This window comes from Taudactylus pleione, unplaced genomic scaffold (genome assembly GCF_031769625.1).
Source record: "Taudactylus pleione unplaced genomic scaffold, aTauple2 ptg000093l, whole genome shotgun sequence".
NCBI lineage: Eukaryota > Metazoa > Chordata > Amphibia > Anura > Myobatrachidae > Taudactylus > Taudactylus pleione.
The window spans coordinates 21629376-21639971 of record NW_028284495.1 but is presented as its reverse complement, the minus strand read 5'-3'; positions in this window follow the sequence as shown (position 1 = coordinate 21639971).

Genomic DNA, 10596 nt, shown 5'->3' with positions numbered 1-10596 from the left:
TATGAATAAGCGCCGGGCCAACATCAAGGCTCCTCTATACCGGCATCCCTAACATTAAGGGGTTCACGTCCGATTATCATGTAGGATTCAAGTATTTTTGTTGATATTGCTGCAGTGTGCTGGAGGGAATATCCCTTTTTTCTGTGGTTCAGTGTAAAGCACACCCTTTACAAGCACCTGGGCCATGTCATTAAGCTGATGTCAGCGACCACCATACTGTTTGTTTGTACGTGAGCTATACTGCTTCCCAGGAAACAGAAGTGTGCTATGGTAGAAAAAGAATGCCTATGGTATAATCTGTTAGGAATAGAATTTAAGGGACTAGAATTTACACTGTTCATTGACCATGCGTCCTTTGGATGCAAACTAATCACACGGTAAATAAGAAGGTATCTAGTTGATTCTTGACACTACAGCTTTTCTGCTTTACAGTGGAGCACAGACCTGGGGCTAAATGTAATAGACTACTATCCGGCGCCGCTGTGGGAATACATGCCAGTATGCCCATATTTTTAAAGCAGCAAGCATGTTGGCTAAACCAAACTGGTTTCGCCTTTAATATTCTTGCTGCCTCATATTTGTGTCTCATAAATTTCCTTTTTTGAGAACAAACAAACCTTTGACATTCTGTATTTTTAGATGTGTAAAATAAGAAAAGAATTCACTGTAAGTTATAATTCACCATGTTAAGTACTAGTGACATTGTAAATACCTTCACTGATTGTTTTATTGTACAACGTACATTGTAATTTTTGCATGGCGCCTTCCAATGCAGTGTGAAATGTGCAGATTCCATAACAGAGTAACAATTAGTAGTAATCACAGCACCCATGCTGGCCTGTTTGCTGGGAGGGCAAGACACTGCAGCTGTTTCAGGCTCAAGTACACTTCTTTATGTGGATCTGCATCTCCAAGGTAACAACATGAAACAAATCAATAATAGTGAATGTTAGCATCTAATTAGGTTGCTCTTAGGTTATTAGTTGAGAAAAAAATAACATGGCAGCACCAGCAATAATTTCCTAAAAATATGAGGATATAGAACCAACTGGAAAATAGTGTGACTCTTACTATAAATTTAGCTAATGCAAATTAGTGTAATTAAAAAGATTAGTAATAAAGTAATATTCATTATTGTAATTCTCTAACACAATTCTAAATTATGTTTATTGCTTTAACATTTAGACTATCCTTCCAGTAATTGCACTTGTCTAACCACTTCCTATTATCTGCTCTGAGGGTATGCAGCATATAGATGGTCACAGCCTTCGGGCCCATTAGAAGTTTACTTTCTGCCCCTGCCACCCCTTTTGATGTACCAGGTATACCACAGGAACAAACATATACATAGCCATTGTTTCCAACTGTTCCTAATTTACATGGGCAGTGCCAGGTGTCAAGGTTTTGGCCCTAGAATTTGTTGTAAATGGAAATGTCAGTAGTTTTACATGACTGATTAACTTCACAATTAAATATTTTTATGGGTGCATATTACATGCAGCACATCATTTATTCTGATTTCCTATGCTTTACATTTTAACATTTATTGAAAATGGGTATTTATTATGCAAAAAGAATGTTATTATTAAAGTCAGTAACTATAAGATGACGGTGATTGTGTGACGGAGAAAGATGGAGTTACCTCTATGGTGGATCAATCCTCTTACTTCTTCCTTCGGTGCAACTGTCAACTGAGACCACAACCTGGCAGAGAGGCAAGGATTCTTCCCACAGACAGAGGCAGGATGGCAGACAAAATGTATTGCAAAGAATTGTATTTATTACTAGCTGGAGTTCCTGGCGTTGCATGGGATTTTAAGAATGTTTGTTTACACATCATCCTCCAACAAACCTCTCCTTAGGCAGGCCTCACAAAAAGTGTGACAAACTTCCCCAACAACAGTCCTAAGGTCTTCGAAGGAAGTACAACCTGTAATGGTGTAAAGCAAACTTCGGAGATAGAAGCATTAAAAATTTGTCAGATGTACAATGTAAATACGGCCAAGAGCTTCTGTTGCTCTGATATCAGGATGACCATCTACAGTGACTCCATGTTTTCTGCGCATAAAAACTTTTCGAGAAGCATTCCATGTATAATATTTTGGCTGTTCACAGTACAGCAGGGTCCTTGCAAAGTCATAATTTTGACATAGTTCGAAGAAAGAAGTCAATGTTGTTGCGTAATTTGGTATAGTCAGAGAGCTGAGAATACTTGTAAAGCCTGCTAAAGCTCTCTTCGATAATAAACATTAAGATCATGACAAAACATGACAACACAAAACGCTTGCTCCGAGGCCCTACCCATATGCAATGAGGTCCCACAATGAGCGTACAGCAAAAAGTGTTTTTTAATTAATTAAAAATTAACAGTAATTAATTTTGATTTCAATTTTTTTTTAGCTGTCTCAGCCGTGTTTTAACATGCTCGTATGTAAAAGTTCATGATCTTCGCTTGTAAACTGTGGATTTGTATAGAAGGACAGAAGGACAAATTTTCGCTTTTATATAGTAGATTAATGACACCAAATGATGCCTGGAATGGGCCAGTTTGACTTAAATTATTCAATGATAAGAAGTCTACACATAGTGTTCAATACAAGTTTCAATATGCACAATATCACTTTAATTATGAACAGGACTGGACTGTGACTGAAGAAGGCCCTGGCATTTAAAGCACACAGGCCCAGCTCGCATCAGTATCTGCTTCTTGGTATAGACTCCCCCCCTTACTATCCCTGACTAGTCTATGCGCGTACAAATATAATTAATATTAGAACAACATACAAGTGTATATCATTCTCTGTATTAAAATATACACAACAGAGCTCATCCTGCAGGGGATTCAAACGTGCTATATTCATACATTTGGTATTGTCTTAGCATCCCTTTCAGACTCAGACATTCATGGCAGTTTCCAAAGCTTCACAGGGATGCCACCCTGTGATTAACTGATGCACCTGTTTGCTCACCTGGTCAGCTAGTCCAATGGCTAATGACCACCTGCTATTTAAACCAGTTCTTGTGTGCAACCCATTGCCTGAACAATGTGTTCCTACCATGGATAGTTCAAGGTTCCAGGCTTACTTTGTATCCTGAGTTCGTGTCCTCTGTGACTTTGTTGCTACTTCGTGGGTTCTGGCTATTCACCATTTACACCGAGTTTTGCTCACCTGCTGGCTTTGCAGCGTTCCTGCTGCATAAAGACCTGCTATCCATCTGCCACTGTGTTTCCATTACCTGTCAGCATTGCAGCATTCCCGCTGCATACACTCATGCTATCCATCTGCCGCTGGGTTCCAGTATCTGTCTGCACCTCAGTGTCCCCGCTGCATACAGACCTGAGGGCCTGATTCAGACCTGCTCGCAGGCGCATTGCGCTCGCAAGCGGGTCAATGGTGGCCCAGTGCGCTCGCTCTGGGACTCACTACAAAAGGGGCGGCTGTCGATGTTGATCGACAGCTCGCCCCATTTTGTAGGTGTGGCGGCGGGTGGCTTCACAAACGGAGGTGTTCCCATGCGAACACCTACCGTTTGTGGGCGGCCCCACTGACATCACCAGTGATGTCAGTGGGAGTGCTTCCAGCTCGATTTGAGCCAGAAGCTCTCTGGGGCTTGCGGCCACGAGACCCTACCACAAGGGTCTCATCACAAGCCAGAAGGTCGCGATGGTCTTGACCATCGCAGCCATCATCATGGCCGCTCGCTATAGCTGTGGGTGGTACCCCACAGCTATGCGAGCGGACAAGAGGCCGCAACTAAAAAAACCTGCGCCCGCCCTGATTCAGAGCGAGCGCTCGCTTTTTGCGAGCGCCTCTGAATCAGGCCCTGAGTTCTATCTGTCGCTGTGTTCCGTTACCGGTCAGTGCCACAGTGCCTATATTGCATACAAGTCTGCACTACCATCTCATCTCAGCTTGCAAGTATATCACTTTCATTTGCCTGTGCATCATCATCTATCAGTTCTGAGCCTGTATACTCAGCTGCAGTCGCATTCCATCATAATGCTGGGACATTGCATGCAAGTTTCTTATGCTGTTATACTCTATGTCATTGTCATTCAAGACAATGACACTCAGGTCTAAAGTTTGATATCGCAAGATTGACATGGAACTCGCTGTTATTTTATAGGAGACCCCTAACACAATGCTTTCTTCTAGTACAATTCCTGTTATATCTCATGAATATGAAGGAAGATTACAGTGCCCTGCAGGTCTGTTTTTACCAGAAATCAAATGGTTAAGCTTGGAAGAATAAATGGATTGCAGTTTATTTTGACCTCTGGTGTAATATGCCAGATATAAAACCTTTGAGAACAAAGGTAGAAAGGCAACAAATCAATTAGATCATTACATCAGGCAGAAATTCATCTGGTATCGCACGGTGCACAAGATATCATACTGAGATGTATATACACAAAGCTTGGCCACAAAGCAACAAAATGTAGACACTATGTGAAAGTTTCCATTCTGAATGTTTGCAATGAAATTGTTGTAACATTGATAAAAACATCACAAATCTATACTACCTCTTTATAACTCATCATAATGCACAAAATATAACAGTATTCAATGCGGTTCACAATGTAAACCATTGGTCTTTTTTTACTTATTTCTCACTGGTAACACTCCACATGTAATAACTGCAGTTACTGTGTTATATTTGTTCAAAAATATGCATGTAATACTGGAGATGTACGATACATGGCCAAACTATGTGGACGTGCCTTCTAATTAGTACTTTTTTGCCATTTCAGCCACACTTATTCCTAACAGATGCTAAAAAATAAAGTATTATAGTTCCAGTGAACGGAAAACTTAATGCTGCAAAGGGATACGTTCATTATCCCAACATCGGGGATTCCGGTGGTCAGAATGCCGAGAGCGGTACAATAATGAGTGTCTGCAGGCAACAGTAAAGCATGCTGGAGATTCCTTGCAAGTTTTGGGGTGCATATTAGCAAATAGAGTTGGGGATTTGGTCAGGATTAATAGTTTCCACCAAGGAGGCTTCTGATTGGCTCCAAATTTATTCTGCAGCAGGACAACAACCCCAAACATACAGTCAATGTCATTTAGAACTATCTTCAGCGTAAAGAAGAACTAGAAGTCCTGGAAGTGATGATATGGCCCCCACAGAGCCCTGATATCAACATCATTGAGTCTGTCTGGGATTACATGAAGAGACAGAAGGATTTGAGCAAACCTACATCCACAGAGGTTCTGTGGTTAGTTCTCCATGATGTTTGGAACAACCTCCCTGCCGAGTTCCTTCAAAAACTATGTGCAAGTGTACCTAGATGAATTGAAGAATTAATGTTGTTTTAAAGGCAGAGGGTGGTCACACCAAATATTGATTTGATTTAGATTTTTCTTCTGTTTATCCACTTTGCTCTTTGTTAATTGATAAAAATTAACTATTTTTGAAGACATTATTTATTTGCAGCATGTTCTCCACACCTGCCTAAAACTTTTGTACGGTACTGTAAGTAGTGGGGTGGGTTAGGGGTTAGTGTTAGGCACTAAGAGGGGACGGTTAGGTTTAGGGTGTGTGGAGGGGGAGGTTATGTTTAAACAATAGGTTACGTTTAGGCATCGGGGAGGGAGTGTTAGGGTTTAGGTTAGGATAATTATCTACAGCCATTAAGATGGTAACCTAGTTGGGATACCAGCATCGGAATTCTGACTGGCGGAATCCCGAACGCCGGCATCTCGTACCCAATGCGCTACAACATATAGTGACCATCTAGAGTAATGTGTGCTTCCAACTTTGTGGCAAGAGTTTGGGGAAGGCCCTTTCTCTTTCAGCATAACAATGCCCCTGAGCACAGAACAAGGTACACCAAAAATAGTTTGCGGAGTTTGTGTGGAAGAACTTGACTCTGTTTGTCCTTTTGTATGAATTGAAAGCCTTATCGCCCAACATCTGTGCCTGACTGTCCTTATCAGTATTCTTAGTGGCATCATGAGGGGGGTGTGAGCATCACCCGGGTGTCACGCTCGGAGTGGATGACACTAAAATGCTGGGTCCTCTGCAGTGACAGGAGCCAGGTGCTGCAGTGTGACATTCTCCTGTAGCACCCGGCTTCTGTCATAGAAAAGGAGCCGACAGTCCTGACAGCCCAGTCTCTGGGGGCAGCGCAGCATCTCTGGCGATGCTGGGCTGCCCCTGGAGTGAAGTCTTCGGGAACCCCCATGAAGCCACGTCCTTTATTTTGAGCCACGTCCACTTTTTGGACACGGGCACGCCTCCGGTGCACTGGGATAGTCAGAGTGCACACCTGGTGTCACCAGACCTGGTGACGCCTCTGAGTATTCTCACAGCATATCTGCAATGATAAGCTTTCAGAACTAGGATGATGAGCATTACCTATAGAGGTCACTTTTCCCATAAAGATAAACCCTTTTACTTATACTCATATACCCTCAGGTCTTCAGCAAGGATAGTAAAAACTTATCATTGCAGATATGCTGTAAGTGATAATGGGGCACCTAATTTGAAAAGATACAAAAAAAAGCCCACCTGAGATATAATTTCTCAGTACAGTTAGTCATATACAAAATGCATATAACCAACACTGTGCATACCAAATACTGTATAATAAGGTGGTTAAATATTTGTTAAATAACAAACAGTAGACATATAGGGATGAGGCAATAACGTGGTCAGAGACAATAGTAAGAGGTCAGGGCAGCAAGCAAACAAGCAAATACACAATAGAGCAAAACATGTTTATATGAGAGCGAAGAAGAATCACAGTAGTTTCTTTGATCACCAGCAGTGAACTCTGGGCCTGATTCAGACTGGTCGCAAGCGCTGAGCGCTCGCAACCGGGTCAATGGTGGCCTAGAGCGCATGTGCACGACGGAGCCGGCTCCGTCGTGCCCATGCGCGAGACCCGGATAGCGACGGGCAAGCCGTCGATGTTGAGCGACAGCACGCCCCCTTTGGTGGGCAGGCTGGGGGGGTGGCTGCCCAGACGGAGGCGTTCCCATGAGAATGCCTACCGTCTGGGGGCGGCCCCACTGACATCAAACAGAGCCGAAAGCTCTCTGGGGCTTGCGGCAACGAGACCCTACCACAAGGGTCTCATTGCAAGCCCGATGGTCGCGATGGTCAAGACCATCGCGACTATCTTCCTGGTTGCTCGTTATAGCTGTAGGTGGTAACCCACAGCTATGCGAGTGGCCAGGAGGCTATTCTGAAAAAAAAAAAAAAGACCGGCCCTGATTCAGAGCGAGCGCTCTGTCAGAGCGACCGGCTCTGAATCAGGGCCTCTGGCCATTCTTGCCTTTAAACTGAAGGAATACAGTGAAAAACACTCCTGCATTAATTGCCTCAGTTGCAAATTAAATACTGCAGAGTAATTGCCTAACGCAGTGTTTCCCAACTGGGTGCCATGGCATCCTGGGGTGCCACAGGGCACTTGCAGGGGTGCTTGGGTTGGTGGTCCAGTACCAAATGAAAAGATTTTTAGTCAGTGTGATTGGCAGTCGTTAGCACTGGTTTTGCCTATCAAAAAATGTGGACAAAAATAAACGCAGCCCTATGATCCACCACATAACTGAACCTAAGGGTGACATATAAGCAATATGTACTTTTTTTAATTGTTGCTGAATTTCTCAATAAGAAGCTTTTTGCCCAGGGGTGCAGTGGAAAAAATGCTGATACTCTAGGGCGCCATGATTCAAAAATATTTGGCCTAACATCCTGGTAACTAGAAAACAGTCAGCCTAGTTCTAACTCCAACTTCACTAAAGGGCTGATTCTAAGATGAACAAAGGGCCTAATTCAGACCCGCTCGCGAGCGCTGAGCGCTCGCAAGCGGGTCGATGTTGGCCCAGTGCGCATGCGCACGAAGGAGCTGGCTCCGTCGTGCGCATGCGCGAGACCCGGATAGCGACGTGCAAGCCGTCGCCATGGGTCTCGCTGCAAAGGGGGCGTGCTGTCGATGGTGAGTGACAGCACGCCCCCTTTGGTGGGCGTGCCGGGGGCGTGGCTGGCCAGACGGAGGCATTCCCATGGGAAAGCCTACCATCTGGGGCCGGCCCCACTGACATCACAAGTGATGTCAGTGGGAGTGCTCTCGGCTCTGATAAAGCCAAAAGCACTCCAGGGCTTGCGGCAACGAGACCCTACCACAAGGGTCTCGTTGCAAGCACGATGGTCGCGATGGTCTTGATCATCGCGACCATCTTTCTGGCCGCTCGCTATAGCTGTGGGTGGTCATCCACAGCTATATGAGTGGCCAGGAGCCCACTCAAAAAACTAAGAGTGACGACCCTGATTCAGGAGCGAACGCAAATGCAAATTTAGTCATTTTTGTGTGTAGCTGACCAAGTCGGATGGATTTTTGCTGGATCTGTCTTTCTGTGAAATGGGCATTTCTGGGCAAGAACTGAGCAGTGACAAAGCAATCACACATACAGTAACTGTTCTGTCTTGTGGTCGTGTCATGGAAGGATAATGGGAGTGTGTTGAGTTTGAGTTTGATGTCACTTCTGCCAACCAGTGTAACGCACATCTACATCCCTCCTTTTCAGATATCTATTATTCACAACAAGTGTAAGGGTTCAAAACAGTGTAACAGGTAATGGATGACAGAACAGTGGGGTAAATGCAATGGCATGAAGATATCCTTGCAGTTCTGGAACTTGGGATTAGGCTTGGAAACTCAACTACTCCTAGTGACAAAGAAGGGGGCAAGTAGGTTTGATCTTCTGGAGATGAGTTAAAATTGGTCATGGCCATGGGACATTTATGATCTCTTGCAGGAGGTTTCTCACAGAGGACCCTGTGCATGATAAGTAGGGTCCTTGTACAACCATCAGGTGACTATCCCTTTGCTGAATAGCCATAGTTTTGTCTGGGTCAGGTTTGACACCTTAGGAAGTGAGTAGGTGATCAACATAAGGAACCTCTTATACCTGTAATTGGCATTTGTCAGACCCTTTTGAGGTGGTCATCGGGTTCCTTAGTGGTGTGACATCAAATCAGAAGCTCATCCTCAGTCATTTTACAAGGGTTCTCCATTTACTGCTGTAAGTCTTCACTTTAAGTGCATACACCAAAGGGCATTCAAAGGCAGACTCAACCACTGGTGTTATGATTACAGTTAGCAGAGATGATTCTTATCAAGAGGAACTTGCCAAAAATAAATATTTAGGAGCTGACTCTGAATCAGACGGATCTCTGTAAACAGATGCAAATGGCGAGATGTAGCATACAGATGCAAATTTCCACATTATTGTACATCTCCATCTGATTTTGATTCAGCCGGATCTTAGCTGGATCTGTTTCTCAGTGAAATTGAGAGTTTCAGGGTTGGGAATTGGGTGGCAACAATGCAATCGCAGGGACCTGTCCTGACTTGTGGGTGTGTCCTGGGAGTGTGGTGGGCGTGTATCTAGTACTCGGTGTGATTCTGAGTTGCACACACAGTGAAAGGAAGCTTGGTCCTGATGGATCTTTTGCACCTAGCATGGAGCGGGTGCACATGCAGATACTAATGATGACAGTTGAGGCGACTGGTATATAATAAGTGGGCGGCACAGCTTCCCACTTGCAGATACACTGCATTAGCTGTATAGAATTGGGCAATAGCATATTGTAGTATCTGGTTCTTAGTGTCCGACTCAGCGACTTACAGTACAGTAGCATCAAGTGTGGTGAAGACTTTGGCTTTTCGCACATCAGCACTTATATCCCCCCTCAGTCTTCGGTGGGTGGTGTGGCCTGAATGGGGCCTTATTCAGGTGCACGGGGTCGATTTAGATGTGCACAAAACATCTCCCATGTGGTAGCTTCTTCCATAGGAGTGATTACTCCAAGTTCTATCATATGACTGAGCTCGTCTATAACCTTTTCTTTAGCGACAAATGGTATACAGTACATCTAGGAGTGCATACTGTGGGTGTGACAGATTCATCCATATGCATATGGTATGTCACAGGTCATTTCCAAACGGTGCTGCCATCAGAGAGATGTGCAAAGTCTCTGGTTTCTGGGACACCTTGCTGGATGATGCTTACATCTGTAACAGATGTGATTAGTCATAGTTTCACAATGTCTGGTAAGGCTAAGAGTGGCTTCTTGTCACTATCAACTATGTGGATTTGCAGTGGAGCACTTATAGACCTAAATGTGGCAACCCCTATGGTCTTCATCTCCTGACCACCATAAGTGATTCAATTCAATGTGTGGGAGTGAGCAATTTGCACCCGTGGATTGGCACCAGGTGTAACTTATGTTACACCAGATATAACATAACGTTACACCTGGTGCCTATGTTCACTTTCATTTTTATGGCATTGTGGGTTTCTTTCTCTGTGATGGTAGTGAATATTCACCCTTCGCTAATCTAAGGACAATCTTATCACTGTGGAAACCCATGACAGGCATGGTGTCTGGTGTGGACTGTTTGACCACGCTGTGCAGCTGCCTAATTTCACTCATGAAGTTAGGTTTACATCAGTTTGCACAGTGGTTTAGTGTTCCACAAGTATTACAGCACAGTGCCGTAAAAAAGGGTGGGGCCGCCAACTCTAGGAAGTGGACGCTCCGGGTGCCTCTGCAGTAGTGCTACTGGGTGCAGGGTAT